Genomic DNA, 17,022 nt, shown 5'->3' on the forward strand with positions numbered 1-17,022 from the left:
CATCTTCCTCCTCTCCCTTTTCTCCCCCATCTCCCCCATCTTCCTCCTCTCTCTCATCTCCCACATCTCCCTGATCTCCCTCCTCTCCCACATCTCCCACTCCTCACTCTCGTCTCTGCTCTCCTTCCCCAGCCCCCGAGGACGCCGCGGAGCCGAAGGAAAGCCCCGGGATGAGGCAGGACCCGGCGGACTCCGGCGGTGGGAGCGCTGCAGGAACCCCCGGCCCTGCCGAGCCCTTCCCGGCTCCACCCACGGACGAGCCCGTCCCGGGCAGAGACGCTCAGTCAGAGGCGAAGGATCCCAGCCCCACCAACTCCCTGCCGTGGCCAGAAGCTCCCGAGGAATTCCCCGCCCGCCCCAACACCCTGGACTTCTCCAAATCCCTGAAAAAGATGGAGGAGGTGAAGCAGGAGGGGCAGCGGCGGGGCAGTGACCACACAGCGGTCAAGGAGAACGGCGTGGAGGTCACTCCGGCCACCACCACGGCCACCAGCGAGGAGCGCCGGGCGCTGCAGTCCGAGCTGGGCAAGTGCATCGAGGAATTCCGCAGGATCAAGATCCCGGTCGCCTTTCCCAACAAAAAACGGCAGTGGCAGAGCGAGCTGCTGAAGAAGTACCAGCTGTGAGAGGAGATGCCGTTCCCATCCCAGGGAATGACGCTCTCCAGGCTGTTGGGTGTCTCCAGCGCTGTTCCAGTGGCAGCACAGGTTGTCCATGCTCCCAAAATGAGGAGTGGAGGTGGCTCATGAAGCCCATCCAGGTGTTGGAAGGGTCACAAGCCTGTTCCCACCACGGTCATCGAGGGGATGCCCCATGTCCTCAGTGGCACAGGCACAGCTGGAGGGGGTAGGACAAGGAATGACATCCAGGGGGATGTTCAGGGCCCGCAGAAATTCCCACATTTCTGAGACCGAACTTTCCTGGCGCTTCAAACAATAAAATCGAGTCGGTGTCCGAAATGAGCTCCAGTCTCCTCGTGGCTTGGGGGCAGGTGTGGGAATTTGGCTCTTCACAACTCCACAAGGGGCTTGGAGATGGAGTTTCCTGAATTGTTTGGCCCTTGGGGCTGTGGAGGGGGACACCAGAGCCACATTTTTATTCCTTTTACATGGAACCGGGCTGGGAAAGTGTTTGGGGAAGTGTTCAGGGAAGGGTTTGGGGAGTGTCTGGGGAGGTGCTCAGGGAAGGGTTTGGGGAGTGTCTGGGGAGGTGTTCAGGGAAGGGTTTGGGGAAGGGTTTGGGGAGGTGCTCAGGGAAGGGTTTGGGGAGTGTCTGGGGAGGTGTTCACAGGGACACGCAGAGCCAGAGCACTGAGATGACCCTGGGCAGAGCTGGGAGGCAGCAGAAGGCTCCAGACCCACATCATTCCCCCCACAGGATCCCCATTTCCCGGGAGACAGGAGCCTCGGAGCTCAGCAGAGCACGGCAGGGGCTGAGCTGTTGGATCTGGAATGTGCCCACGGCTCCTCGGCAGAACGAGCTGCAGAGACCCCGCCGGTGCCAAGAGGAGCTGGCAAACATTCCCAGAGCGGATCTGGCACCTGCAGGCAGCCCTGCTCTCCTCGGGATTTTGGGAATCACAGCTTCTCCCACCCAAGGACGCGCTCCAGGCTCTCCCTGCCCGGATCAGCCTCCAGCTGCAAGAAGGGGCCTTTCTGCAGGGGCAGGCTGGATTTTGGGATGGAGGAGGAGGATGTTCCTGGCAGAAGGCCTTGGAATTCCTTCCGATTCCTTCCTGGGTGGTGCCTGAGGGTGAAGAGCGCTGGACTCAAAAGCATTTTCCTGTCTGAGAGCTGCACACACTCAGAAATTCAATGGAAATTTAAATTAAATGAACAACTCCTTCACTGGGTGCCAGCCAACACAGCTGGCACTTGGAGAGGAGCTGTGGAATAGTTTGGAATCTTTCTTGGATGATCTCCCCTCTCCAGGAGCAGCAGGATCCCCTCAGGCTGCCCCTCCTCGAGGTCCTGGGCCTGTTTAACCCCTCCAGGTGCCGCCAGAGGTGCCTGGAATATTCACACTCCTCAGGGCTCCTTCCACAGGCAGGAGCAGCTGGGAGTGACTCATTCCTGTTTGTCCTTCAATATTTGTCCTGCTGCGCTCAAAACAGGGCTCGGCTCCCTTTGATTCGGGGAATTTGTTATCGTTCCTCTTCATCTCCCAGGAAATTCCTCCTTTTCCAGCGCTCTCCTCCAAAGCCAAGAGGACACTGAGGCCCATTTGATCCCAGACTTCAATCCTGGATGTCAGGGAGAGGAATTCTGAGTTTAGACAGAGCCTGACTCCCCCTGAGCACAGGACTGGGAATCGGGAATTCCTGCTGTTGGTCCTCTGTGTGATGCTGGAAACATCAGGTGCTCTCTGTGCACTTTTCCCTCTTCCCAGAGTTTTTCCATCGTGTTTTCCACCTGCTGAAGGTGTGGGAACAGCTCCTGACAGGTCCATGCAGAGCTTCCTTCCATGAATGTGGTCCTGGGAAGGGGCAGGAGTTGGAGATCACCGGCACAGAGCTCCTTACCGAGGGAATAAATCCCTCAGCTTCCCCCCCCAGACTGATTTCCCACAAATACCTCGGTTTTCCTGGAGCAGCAGGAAGCCATTGATTACCCAACGTACTGAATGTCATTATCCCTTAATTAATTAAGCACCAATTAATTACCTGGAACATTGCATGACACGCAGCAAATGCCATCAGCTGCTGGGGACAGGATAATTTAAACCTGGCCCAGATAAAAATGAGCAGGAATTGTCCAGCAGAGGAAACAAGAAGGATTTTATTTCCCTTGGGATTTGTGGGGGAAAAAAAAACCCCAACCCTTCCAACCAAATCCCTCTGGGAAAGCTGGAGGGGTTTTGCTTCCCAACACAGCCTCAGCTGCTTCCCTCTGGCGTCACCTGTGGATTCCAGGCTCAAATGTCCCAGCAGGAACATTCCCACAAAGGAATTGGGGTATTCCACAAAGGAACTGGGATATTCCACCAAGGAATTGGGGTATTCCAAGGGGAAAGAAGTGGTTGTCTCACTTGGCTGTGCAGTATTTGGACTCGGTGGAGTTTTCATGCAGGAAAATGGAAAATTTTTAATTTCTTCCCGAACTGAATGAATTTCAGGAGCAGATCTGGGCTTCCCAGTCTGCTGGTTTGGGACAAAACGGGCTGGATCCTCTGCTCCCTTTAGGAACTCTGCTTTTCCAGCTGGAACAAAATCCAATTTTTCCCTTTTTTGGGGGGGTGGCATTTAGGGACAAACCCTCAAATTTGCAGCCTCTCAGCTCGTGGCAGCACCGGGACAAAGCCCGGGAGAGGGCACAGGACATCCCTGGGGTCCTGCAGCTCTTGGCCACATCCCGAGGATCCTGGGGAGCGGGATGCTCCCGCCCGGCCCGGCAGGAGTTAAATCCTTCGGGATGCTCTGCCAGCCAAGCGCGATAACAGCCGCGCTCAGGGAGCCTTAATGGCCGGGAGCGGGATTGGAAATGGATTCGATTTTATTTTAAAGCGGCAGGAAAGGCAGGAGCGGCTCCAGAGAGGGGAGGCACCGGCACATGGGATGGGAAAAAGGAATACTGATCTTCCCGAGTGATCCCCCCGGATAAATATCTCTGTTCCTAAACACCTCGGTCAGAGCCAAGCCCTGCCTCTTATCTCTTATCTCTGTTTTACGGCTGCTTGTGGATTCCCATCCCTTCTCCGGGCTCCAGAAAACTCCTGCTGCTCCCAGGGAAATCAATCCATGGAAAGGAAAAGTTGGGGATGGGGCTCGGGGAGAGCAGTTTGGGGTTCACAGCGTTTTATCCCACTCAGACTTTTCCTCAGGGATGGTTTTCCCTGGATCGCTGCAATCTGCCCAAGGCAGCAGGGCTGGGAAGGGCATGGAAATGACAGAAGGAAAAATTGGGTTTGTTTGGGTCCTTCTCTGCTCTGGAGCCAGGCTGGGAGAGCTGGGAATGTTCACCCGGAGAAGGGAAGGATCCAGGGAGAGCTCAGAGCTCCTGCCAGGGCCTAAAGGGGCTCCAGGAGAGCTGCAGAGGGACTGGGGACAAGGCATGGAGGGACAGGACACAGGGAATGGCTTCCCAGTGCCAGAGGGCAGCGATGGATGGGAGATTGGGAAGGAATTGTTCCCTGGGAGGGTGGGCAGGCCCTGGCACAGGGTGCCCAGAGCAGCTGGGGCTGCCCCTGGATCCCTGGCAGTGTCCAAGGCCAGGCTGGACATTGGGGCTTGGAGCAGCCTGGGACAGTGGGAGGTGTCCCTGCCCAGGGCAGGGGGTGGGATGGGAAAAGCTCAGAGATCCCTTCCCACCCAAACCATTCCATGATCCCTCTCTCCGCTGCCACCTGAGCCACAGCAGGAATGGTTTAGGAGGGAAACTCTGGGATGTTCAGGACCCAGCAGCTTGGAACTGGTTATTTTCGCTTCCAGAGAATGGGATCAGTCATTCCTTGTGCAGTCAGCGAGGAGAGAAGGATCCCTGCTCTGGGTTAACACATCCCGGGATTGAACTGATCCCGATGTTCTCCCAAAGGGAATCACAGCCTGAGCTGCAGCAAACCAGCTCCCTTTACCTCTTCTGCAATTAGCTTGATCCACGTCACTTTTCCAGTTGCAGGGAGATGAAGATCAGGATCAATGGATTTTCTGGGAATCCTAAATCAGGGAGGAGCTTTGTGTCAAAGGGAAAAACCTGGATGTGACCCACGGATAGGCAGGGAGAGGCCCCGAGGTGGGGAAGGGAGATCTGAGAGCCCTGGGCTGTGGAAGCAGAACAGGAATTTCCATCCCTTCCCACACATTCCCAGATTTCCAGCAGCACCTGCAGGCAGGAGGGGAGGCCCAGCACGAGCAGGGTCCCTGGTGCTCCAGGAATGACGGCTGGGGCTCATCAGGAGCGAGGAAAGAGGGATTTGCTGTCTGCACGGAAGGGATGGAATCGCTTCGTTCCTGCTTTATCAACGCCCGGGAAATCCCACGGGACTTTGCTGACGTAAGGAAAATTATTATGGGTTGTAGTGACCCCCCATCGGTCCCCTGCTAAAAACTGCAGGGAAATGAAGCTGTTTTGGTGGCTTTTCCAAGCTTTTTTGTTCATGATAAACAGCTCTGTATTCCCGGGATTTGCCTCACCAGCCCGAGGCCAACGCTTTCCTCTGCTTCTCCAGAGGATTTCCTGCCCATCCCCTATTCCTGCTCATCCCTTATTCCTGCTCATCCCCTATTCCTGCCCATCCCCTATTCCTGCTCATCCCCTATTCCTGCCCATCCCCTATTCCTGCTCATCCCTTATTCCTGCCCATCCCCTATTCCTGCTCATCCCTTATTCCTGCCCATCCCTTATTCCTGCCCATCCCCTATTCCTGCTCATCCCTTATTCCTGCCCATCCCTTATTCCTGCTCATCCCTTATTCCTGCCCATCCCTTATTCCTGCTCATCCCTTATTCCTGCCCATCCCTTATTCCTGCCCATCCCTTATTCCTGCTCATCCCTTATTCCTGCCCATCCCTTATTCCTGCCCATCCCTTATTCCTGCTCATCCCTTATTCCTGCTCATCCCCTATTCCTGCCCATCCCTTATTCCTGCCTATCCCCTATTCCTGCTCATCCCCTATTCCTGCTCATCCCTTATTCCTGCTCATCCCCATCCCTTATTCCTGCTCATCCCCTTTTCCTGCTCATCCCCATCCCTTATTCCTGCTCATCCCTTATTCCTGCTCCTCACTGTCCCCATTTCCCTGTCACTGGGGCACCAGCCTTGGAGCCTCATCCTGAAGTTTCCCATGGCTTCTCCTCAGGAGTTTCCTCGCTGGAAAAATCCCTGCAGAGGGAAGAGCTTGGCCTCAGAGCCATTGAGGACGGACCGAGATCCCGGATCCTGGTTAAACCTCACTGTTTTCCTGCTTAATGCTGCGTAATTCTGCAGCAATTCCACATCTCCCTCAGGAAAGGAGCAGGAAAATCAGGATGAGGAGGTGCAGAGGGATCCGGCTGCCATTAAAATGCAGGAGCAGCCCCGCACCGTGGCTGCAGAGTAATTAAGTAACGCTCCCAAAAGATGAGGAAGCATTTCTGGAGCAGCCACGGGGACTCGGGAAAACTTGCCAGGAAGTTTTCGGCACCAGAAATCAGCCCAGGGGAAAGATCCCAAGGTGGAAACTCACCCCATGATCCAAAGAAACCAAAATCCAGGCAAAAGTGATAAAGAACTCTCTGTTTGGCAGGAAAACTGAGACCAGGAGTCTGGAGCAGCTCCCCCCAAAAAAACCCCCCACCAAGCTCTGGATTATCCCTGAAACCACAGGAGTTGAAGATGAAGAAAAGATGGAATTTCAGTCTCCCGGGAAATGAGAATCATTTTATTGGGATTTTTTTTCTTTTTTTTAAGGTAAAAGTGGAAATCTCCCAACATTTTGCAAAACAGACGCTGAAGGGAAATGTTGGAACAGGGAATGTCTGAGCTCGGGTCCTGAACAGGGAGCCCTGAGTGTGCCAGGGAAGGATCCAGAGCCAAGATCCTGGCGCTGCCTTCGGCTTTCTGACGGGAAGCTGCCCTGGCAAGGGCACGGAGCAGATGGTGGGAGCAGGAACAAGAGAGGAGCCCCACGGAGAATCCTCTGGGAAGCAGGGAAAAGGCACAGAGAGGATTTTCAGGAGAAGTAAAAGGTCGGGTTTTATGTCAGGAGAAAAATCTGATTGGGGTGGGGGCAAAGCTGATCCTCCAGGGACTGGGATGATCCCGGCAGAGGGAATCACACACTCGCAGCCACTGGGGAGCAGAGCTGGGAGACCTGGAGAGGATGGATTTGGGATTGGGGTGTCTGGAGATATGGGGCAGCAGTGGGGCCATTGGGGCCATCCAGGGTAGTGGGACAGGGCACAGGAATTTGGGATGAAAGAGCCAAAAGTGTCCCCAGCAAAGGCCTTTGGGAAGGTCACGGCATGGGAAGGACGTGAGGAATTGCCGGAACGTTGAGGCCATCTGGGAACTTCATCAGGAGAGATAAAATTCCTCTATTAAATCCTTTCTAGGTGCCCTTCAGAGCAGGCAAACCTCGGGGACATTCTTCATCCATGGGCAAGCATTCCCTGCAAATATTCCAGAGCTCTGCTGTGGCTTGGGAGCTGCCCCGGTTTGTCGTGCTGGGGACAGGATCAGCAGGAGGCACTGGGAATACTGGGGCCCCAAAGACAGGATCGGTCTCCCCATGGCGGAGAGATGGGATGTCATGGAATCATGGAATGGCTTGGGTTGGAAGGGACCTCAAAGCCCATCCCATCCCACCCTGCCATGGCAGGGACACCTCCCACTGTCCCAGGCTGCTTCAAGCCTGGCCTGGGACATTCCCAAGGCTGTGGATGCCTCTCCCTCTCCATCTGGAGCACGGGATGAGCACGGCTGTTCCTGCAGGTCGGAGAGGAATTTTTTGGGAGGTGTGGATCCTGCCCGTCCCAAATTCCAGGGTGAAACACCCACAGCTGAGCAGCAAAGAGGCTTCTTGTGCTGCTGGCTGGCTCCAGGCGGGAGCCATCCCAGGATTCCATGGGATAACACGTTCCCTGCTGTTCCAAGGCACTGATTCTCCAGGCAGGAACGCTCCTCTGGCGGCACTGAAAGATTGATGGGATGGATTCAATCATTCGCTCTGTTGGACACCGTGGGATCCACATTCAAATCCATCCCGGAGCCGCTCCGTCCTCACGCTCCAGGGCTCCAGCACGTCCCAGCCCATCCATAAAACAGCAGCTCATCCAAAATGCAGCCAGAGTTGGGATCAGGAGGGTCCCTGACTGGCTGAGCTTGATTTTATCCTTCAAAATGTTCTCCCGTCTGCTGCTCCTCTCTTTCCCTGGGAAGGGACTGTGCTCCAAGGAATGCGCTGGGAGCCCCAGAACGACGGATTTGTGTGCAGAGAATGCTCCCTGTGCACAGACATCCCAGTAAACAATAAAACCTCCCCATCCCAGAGGTGAAAAAGCTCCCAAAAATCCAATTTCTGCCGTGGAAATGTTGGCAGATTTTTTTTCCCCCTCTGTCTGGCTCTGAGGATCTTTGTGGAGGATGGAAAACTGGAGTGGATTCGTTGAAGGATGAGGCTGAGCTCCTGTAGGAAATGGCTCAGTCTGCCCTGGCCCTTTCCCTGGGACATCCACAGTCCTGGATAATCCCAGAATCCCAGAGTGGGGTGGATTGGGAGAGACCTTAAAGCCCATCCATGTCCATGGGCAGGGACACCTACCACTTCCAGCATCCATGGACATGGATGGCTCCCGAGGGGGAATCTGGACAGGGTCACTGTAAACCAAAGGAAAAGCTCTGGAATTTATCAGTCTATGAACACCTGACAGATCCCTGTCCCCGAAAAATGGGAAGCTCCAGCCACAGCTCACCACCCAACAGGGATTTTCATGGATTTAATAACTCCAGGGAATACCAATTAACCCCAGGCTGTGTCCTCATCTTTCCTGGATCTCTGGCAGCTCTGGGCACGTTCCAAGCCTTTCCCTCAGCAAATATTGTCTCATTTATCCTGGTTCCACCTTTCCTGCAGCCAATACTCCTCTCATTTATCAGGATATCTCCTCTGTCCTGCTGAAATCAGTGCTGTTCCCACCAGAGCTGGTCGGGAATCCCCGAATTCCCCCTCGGGAGCCACCCGTGCCCACGGTGAGGCACTGGGAATTGCACCCTGCGCCAGGCAGGAGTGGGGGCACGGCACAGGGGGCACTTCCCACGGCAGAACGGGAGCTTTGGGATGAGGAGCAGCAGCAGCAGGGCCGGGAGGTGCCGGAATGCTCTGGGAGCAGAGCCGGGCTGGGCTCGGCAGCATTCCCAGGCGGAGCCGTAAATGCCGCGGGAAGGATCCGCAGTCCCTGATTTATGGAGCTGCCTCCTCCCCCAGGCCAGCCCCCTCCGTGCTCTCGGCAGCAGCTCCTGGGGGCTGCGCTGGGGCTCTCTGAGCTGAGGGGCTGCACCGGGCCTGGGGCAGTGCCAGGAGCCTCCGAGGGCAAACCTGGAATGGTTTGGGTGGGAAGGGAAGGGAAGCTCATCCCATTCCACCCCTGCCATGGGCAGGGACACCTCCCACTGTCCCAGGCTGCTCCAAGCCCCAATGTCCAGCCTGGCCTTGGGCACTGCCAGGGATCCAGGGGCAGCCCCAGCTGCTCTGGGCACCCTGTGCCAGGGCCTGCCCACCCTCCCAGGGAACAATTCCTTCCCAATCTCCCATCCAGCCCTGCCCTCTGGCACTGGGAAGCCATTCCCTGGGTCCTGTCCCTCCATGCCTTGTCCCCAGTCCCTCTGCAGCTCTCCTGGAGCCCCTTTAGGCCCTGGCAGGAGCTCTGAGCTCTCCCTGTGTCCTTCCCTTCTCCAGGTGAACATTCCCAGCTCTCCCAGCCTGGCTCCAGAGGGGCTCCAGCCCTGCAGCAGCTCCAGGGCCTCTCAGGACTCGCTCCAATATCTCCATATAATTATTGTGTTTTATCCCAGACTGGTTTGGGTGGGAAGGGCCCTTAAAGCCCAGCCAGTGCCACCCCTGCCATGGGCAGGGACACCTCCCACTGTCCCAGGCTGCTCCAAGCCCCAATGTCCAGCCTGGCCTTGGGCACTGCCAGGGCTGGGGATGCCTCTCCCTCTCCACCTGGAGCACAGCTCCATGGAACAGCGCTCCCACCCCAGCCAGCCCAAGGATGTCCGGGATCAGCAGGACAAGAGGAAGGAGGGGGTGGCTCTGTCCCCACAGCTCCTGTTCCCGGGCTGGGGGCAGGGAGTGAGGGATGGCCTGGAGAGGGAGGAGCAGGAGGAGCAGAAGGATGGAGCTGAATTCCATCCCCCTGCGGAGCTGGCGGGAGCTGGGATGCCGAGGGTGGGAGGTGATTTATTCATTGATCGATTTGTTTATTTATTTATTTATTTATTTCTCACTCTCTCCCTCTGCACAAGTCCAGAAATAAATCAAACCAAGCCAAGAGCGGGATTGGATCAAGGCCGGCTCCCAGCACCTCTGAGGAGCAGCAGGAGCCAGGAAAAGTCAGGATGAAATTCCTGCTGCTGGGAAGGTTGGGATGCAGTCCCTGCTGTGGGAAGGTTGGGATGTAATTCCTGCTGTGGGGCTGCAGAGGGAAGGTCAGGATGCAATCCCTGCTGTGGGAAGGTCAGGATGCAATCCCTGCTGTGGGGCTGGCACAGGGAAGGTCGGGACGCAATTCCTGCTGCTGGGAAGGCCGGGATGCAATCCACCCCTCCTGCCGGGGCTGGCATTTCCCTGCCCGGAATGCAAAGGTCACCAGAGCTGCTGCTGCTGCCCCATGTGCCCTCCCTGCTCCCCTTCCTGCTGGGATGAAGGTTTGGGAAGGCTTTGATCTCCAACCCCGCAGGCTGGAGCCTCCAGTGTCTCCTCTCTCCAGTGGGAAGCTCTCCAGGGAAAAGCTGGAGCTGCTCAGAGCCTCTAAGGGACCTTATAAAACCATGGAATTACTGAAGCTGGAAAAGGCCTTTGGGATCATCGAGTCCAGCCTCTCCCCCAGCACTGCCAAGGCCTTCATGTCCCCAAGTGCCACATCCACACTGATTAAGTTCCCAGGATGCTGCCAATTCCCGGGAACAGCACAGCTCTGTCCCCCCATCGTGGGAAAAGCTGCCTGGGCTGGAGGGGGTTGGGAATTCCGGTTCTACACCCCCAAAAAACCCCAAAACACCTTGGGGGGGGGGGGGGGCTCCAGAGGGTTGTCCCTGTGGGATGCTCCATCCTCGCTGCAGGAGGCAGAGCGAATCCTTGGCACACACAGCCGCTATCCCAGCTGCTGGAGCTGCCTCTGGAGGCAGGAGAGCAGAGGCACTGGAATTTGCCTCTGGGATTTGGGGATGGATATCCAGAGTGGGGGATATTTTAGTCTGGTGCTGGTGGAAGATTTTCTGGGAGCTTGGAGCAGTCCCAGCCCCTTCCCGGGAATGCTGAGGGCTCCTCCAGGGTCGGGGCTGGAGCTCTGCCCGCCTCTGGCTGTGCTAATTGATACCTCCGAGGGGGGAGAGCACAGATATCAGCACTTAATGGTGACTAACGGGGCTGATGGGATTCCGTCGGGTTTGTTTGCCACTGTGGCTTCCGAGCCTGGCAAATCCAATAAAAATTCCCAAATAAAAGCCAGATTGGTTCGATATCTCAGCGTTAGTGAAAGCCAGCAGGTGTTCCCAATGCAGTTCTTTTATCCTCAAGGGCTGTGATCCCACAGCCACTCAGAGAGTGCTGGACCCTCCCTGTGTCCAGGGTGACACATCTGTGACCCCTCCTGGTGCCCAGGTGGGATCTGAAATTGGGATTGTGGGCTCTGAGTTCAGGATTTTGAGCTCTGAGTTCGGGGTTGTGGGCTCTGAGTTCGGGGTTGTGGGCTCTGAGTTTGGGTTTGTGGGACGGCGGTGCTGGCACAGGGTCTGTCACCCCTCTGGGAACTCTTCTCCAAGGAAAATCGGGCTCCATTCCTTTCCCAGCAAACGTGTAAAAGGTCTGGATAGATCCATGAGCTCGGAAAGGATTTTCCACAGGGTCAGTGTCCAGTTAATGCCCGGATCCGAGGACGGGGCTATTTTTCAGTGGGGACACCCCCCTGAGGAGCAGTGCCATGGAATGGCGCTTCCCGAGGAGTCCTGTCCCTGCTCCTGATGGATCGGGGTAATCACAGCAGGGCCAGCCCAGGGCAAGGCTCCTCCCAGCACTGAGAGAGGATACAAATCCTTCCTGCCCAAAAATCCTGGAGCCAGAAGCACCGGGAAGAGTCACAGGGGCCACGCGCGGTCCTGGCACGGCAACTCCGGGATGTTCGGCACTGGAAACAGGGACATTTCCTGGGGCTCTGGGATGGATAAACGCCTGATGACGGGGTGGAAGGGGCCGCAAATTCAGCCCAGCCTGGGCGGGTAAAGCTCAGCCTGGGCGGGTAAAGCCCAGCCTGGGCAGGAGGAGGCTCCGGCCAAGCGCAGGGCTCTGCTGCCCCAAGCGCTCCGCGAGCGAACGGCGCCGGCAGCCGGAGCTGGGAGAGCCGGGATGGAACGGGAAGAGACGCGGGATGGAGCCGGAGGAGTTTCGGGAAAGCCAAGGATCCAGGGGGGAAGGTCTGGCTCATCCTCGGGGCTGGGCGGAGGTGTGGGAAGCAGAAAGATTCTCCCGGCTCTTCCTCACGCCTTGGCAGATGCATCGGCTCCTCCTGAGCTGTCAGGGAGTCACGGAATGGTTTTTAGGATGAAAGTTTGTAGATTCCCAGATTTTTGGGGTTGGAAGTGATCTCCAAAGGCGATTTTTTCCAAGCCTTCTGCCATGGGCGAGGACACCTCCCACTGGGCCAGGTTGCTCAGAGTCCTTGTCCTGGGTGAAGGAGGTGACATCCCCGCAGGAACAAGCCCTGCTGCCAGACCCTGGAGCGGGGATGGTCCCGCATTCCCGGTGTCCCGCAGCCGCACCCCAGGAGGGCGCAGTCCCGGGGGATGCGGGCCCGGGCCAGCGGGAGGGACCGGCACGGCCACGGATGGATGGCACCGCTGGAAAAAATTCCATCCACCCGTGCCATGAGTTGTGAGGTCTCAGCCGAACTGGAGTCCACTGGGAGGCGATGGGAGCTCCTACGGACACCCCTGAGGATGCCCAGGCAGGGGCTGGAGTGCCCGGCAGCCCTGAGCTCTCCTCCGGGAGATGCTGGGAGCAGGAATGATGTTCCCTGCGGGAATTCCCCCTTCCTCACATCAACTCCTTGCTCTCCTCACCCTTCCCAGGCATGCCGTGTTCAGCAGGTGACCAGAGGCACACGCGGGGTTGGATCGACCCCTCCTGGCCCCGCAGGGACCCTCGGTGACGATCCTGGTCTCCACAGGCCCCTGCAGGGCTGTAGGAAAGCCAGCACCCCCCACCCCGTGTGTCCTGTGCCTTCTGATCCTCTCCAGCTCGGGGTTTGTCCCCATCTTTGCGGTGCCTGGGGAGGCTCGGAGCCTCACTGGGACAATTCTCCGCCTGGCTCAGAGCCCTCATGCGCTCCCTGCTGCCAGAAAGGGAAATTTTCATCCCAGTTTTACCCAGGTTGGTTGCGCCCACCCCCGTGTCTCTCCAGCCCACCCTCGGCGGGGTTGGGGCAGAGCAGACACGCCCTAAGCAGCAGTTTGGGGTCCCCATGTTCTCCAGAGGTGCCCAGGGGACACCCCGCACCCTCGCGGTGCCGGACAAAGGTGCTCAGGACAGCAGGAGTGGATCAATCCCAGGGGTCCCGCACTGGGGGGACTGGAGTGGGAATGGGCGGCGAGGAGGGGGTTTGCTCCCTGCTCCATCCCCCAGCCCTGGAACACCGGGATGAGCCGAAACGGGGCTTGGCACGGGTGGCAGGAGCAGCTCTCCCTCTGCGGGGCCCCTCTGCTCGCACATGCCAGGTAACGCTGGGTCTCCTTGGTGATGGATTAGGGGATTAGAGGGATCAGGTGAGCCCTCCGCACGCGATCCGGTGACTCCCGGAACGGCTCCGGGAATGGCTCCGGGAATGCTCCTTCCTGGCACGCTCTGGGAAGGCTCCGAGCCGCGGTGCCCAAGAGGGGGAAGGGTTTGTCCCACTGCCCAGTGCTGGGGTCAGTTCGGGGCTCAGATCCTGGTGCTGAAAAGCTGTGGGGTGTCCCTGTCCTTCCTATCCTCCAGGGAGAGGAAAAAAGTCTGGGAGTGGGAAAAAAGAAGTTTTACTCTGGCACAGTGACTTGTCTGGAGGAGGGTTGGGATTTGGGATCCCTCTGCTTTGGGGTTGGAGGTGGGTGAGGCCCCTCTCAGACCCAAGGAAGGGTCTGGATGTGGATATTCCCTGTCCTGGCTCGCACTGCTGCCTCTGCGTGGCTGATGGGAGCAGGGAGCGGCACAGGCTGGAGACAGAACAGGGTTGGAGAAACTGAGTGGAAAAATCATCAGGAAAGGGAGGATTTTTCCCCAAAGGTGCCAAAATCCAAAAGCTTCCCTTGGGATGGGACTGCCGAGTGTCCCCATGGGATGGGAATGCTGAGTGTCCCCATGGGATGGGAACGCCGAGTGTCCCCATGGGATGGGAACGCTGAGTGTCCCCATGGGATGGGAATGCTGAGTGTCCCCATGGAATGGGAATGCTGAGTGTCCCGGTGGCCGGAGCTCTCCCAGCCCAGCTCTGTTTGCCGTGTGTTGTTTGAGCATTCATCTTGCTCAAGCACCACTTCAGCCCTGCAGGACGGGGCCGTATCTCGCAGAAAAGAACCGAGAGCCTTCCTCCCCCCATCCCTCACTTTCCCCCGGGCCTGGATTATCCCAAATAAACACTCGCTGTGGGTAATGGTTAACTTTAATGGCTCGGGCTGCAGCGGGAGGCTCGAGGGGTTGATAGTCCCCGGGATGAAGGAGATAAGGGCAGGGTTTGAAGGGCAGCGCTCGTGGCTGCTGTCACGGCGAGCACGGCCCGTTCCCACCGGCAACATTCTCCGCCACCTCCCCCAAAACTCACCCTGCTGGGACATTCCCTTATGTTTTCCAGCGGGTGCTGGGAGCCAGGATTTGTCCCCCCAGGTCACAGCCTGTGGGTGGCTTTGCCAGAGCCACCCGCGGCCACAGGAATGTCCCAGTGCCACAATCAAGCCTCTGCTGAGCTCCGGAGATGCCTGAAGAACCCACCCGGGGCTCCTTCTCCCTTCAGTTGTGTTTTCCCGAGTCAATGGATAACTTTACAGCCGGGCCATGGACACATCCAACAGAGCAGCCGCGGGGGCAGCGATGGGCCGCGGGGAGGGACAGCAAAGTTCACACCTAAAGCCACCCTCAAAGTCACTGCCGGGCTGGGGGGCATCTCCAGGGTCCTCCCAGACCCCCAGGGAGGCTGGGCTGGGTTTCTCCCTGGGCACAGGGTGACACCGAGCAGGACCTTTCCCCTCTGGAATCACCCCGAGGGGCAGAGGAAGGACAGAGGCTCGCTGAGCCTCCCCCAGGGAGTTTCCCATCCCCATCCTCCTTCCATGTGTTTTCCAGGTGCTGGACATGGTGTGGTGGCATCAGCATCACTTCCTTCTGAGGAAAAACCCGAGAGGAGTCTCCTGTTGGTGCCGTCACCTCCTGGCCGTGCCCTGTGAGACCGCGTGGCCTCCTCCAGGCTTCCTCCGGGATTTTATCCCTCCCTCTGCCTCCTGCTTCCCTCCCTGTCCTTGACCAGCTGGATCCTGGCATTCCTGGAGCTTTAACAGCCCGGCAGGAACAGTCCATGCATCGACCCAGCTTTTACAGCCGTTGCTTCACCGTCGGCACAAACAAGGCCAGGACGGGGACGGTGCTGGGGGACGCTGCAGGGAGTGAGAGCCATGGGGTGCGAAAGGGAGAAGGAATTTTTGGGATCCTGCTCTGCTGAGAACCCGCTGAGGGACGAGCCTGAACTTCCATCTGTGCTCTGAGCCCTGCCCCAGGTCTGCCACTGCTCTAAGAGGATGTTCCAGGGAGGAGCTGGCCCAAAGGGACCTCAGCCAGGTCTGACGTCTCTCCAGTGATGCCCTCTCCGGGGCTTCCCCCACTTTGGAAGGATCCCTCAGCTTCTCAAACAATCAGCCACCCTCTAAACCTCCCTGGCATCCCCGTTACTCCCTGTCCTGGTCACCTCACCAGGATCAGCCCGTGGCACACCCAGAGCACAGCCCAGGGCACAGCGGCATCCCCAAGGACAGGAGGGCATCACGGAATGTTCAGGGGTCTTGTCCCTGTCTTGTCCCTCTCCCCCTCCTGGCTCTGCTCCAGCTCCCTCCTGGATCTGTGGATGCCCCATTTCCCTGCTCAGGATAAACAGTGGGAGCACACAAAGGTGAGGGGATTAAAAACAAGCGGTTTGTCCCTCCTTTCCCTTCCCACGGCACTGGGACAGGGACAACTCCAGGCTCACACCGTTCATGGATCCTTCCCTGCCTGGACACCCATCTTCCCAATGAAAAGAGCTTTATTCCCTGTTTTCCCTAAGCCTGGAAAAGCAGGGGGTGAAGGGAAGAAAAGCTCTTGGAGCAGGAAGGACCAGAAGCCAGACCAGGTCTGCAGGTGATAAAATTTTATTACAAAATAGGAGATGGATCAATATTCCTGGGGGAGTTTGGTGGGGGAGAGGGGCTCTTTAACAAACACAGCATTCCAGGAAAAGAAATCTTCCCTCCCCACATTTTCCAGGTCTCAATTTCTTTCCCATTGTGCTCATCTTGGATAATAAAGGATCACCTGGAAGAACCCCCGGAGTCACACAGCACTTTTGGCCTATTTACAGCGATTTTCTCCCTGTTCTCAAACAGAGGTGGGGCACCCACATTCCAGCGTTTGATCCACTCCTTGCAAAGCTTTCCCAGTGTCCCAGGAGACTGGGGAGGGAGGGACCCTCGCTTGTCATGAGTGTCACAAGGCTCCACCAGTACCACTCCCCATCTCCCCGGATTTCTCCCCAAAAACAACTGCCCTCGGCCACCAACGCAAACCCAGAGCTGTCCACTCTGTCCATAGGAAAACAAAGGAATAAAAGCCGAGGATTTGCCATGATTTTCATTTTTCAAAACAAAGAAGCATTTGCACGTGAGGAGTTTGCATGCAGAGCAGTGGCTGGGTGCTAAAACACTTCTGCCCCTCATCAAATTTTAAAAAAAATATATATATTTATATATTTACACACACAGAGTCCAGGGGAGGACAAGCAGAGGCTGTAGGGAAAAAAATTCCCAAGATTAGCAGGAAAATCGTGTCCAACTCCCCTCGGATTTCAAGCTGCCTGTTGGTGGGTTTGGCTTTGTGCTGGTTTTCAGCAAACTGGTTTTGGGCTCCATCAGCATCACAGGGTGGGGAGAGAGGGGAATTAGGGATGGGAAGAGGCAGAGGGGGGTGAAGAGACCCCTCTGAGAGGGCCGTGGGTGGGGCTGAGGGTGACGCACGCGGGGACCTTGTGCTTTGTGCTTTGGCTCCTGCCTTGGGGAGCTTCAACCACAGGAGGTGCCCCGAAAAAACCACCCTGGGGCGTGGAGGTTGGTGCTGAGGGC

The sequence above is a fragment of the Coloeus monedula genome (genome assembly GCF_965178545.1).
Source record: "Coloeus monedula genome assembly, chromosome: 12".
Lineage (NCBI taxonomy): Eukaryota > Metazoa > Chordata > Aves > Passeriformes > Corvidae > Coloeus > Coloeus monedula.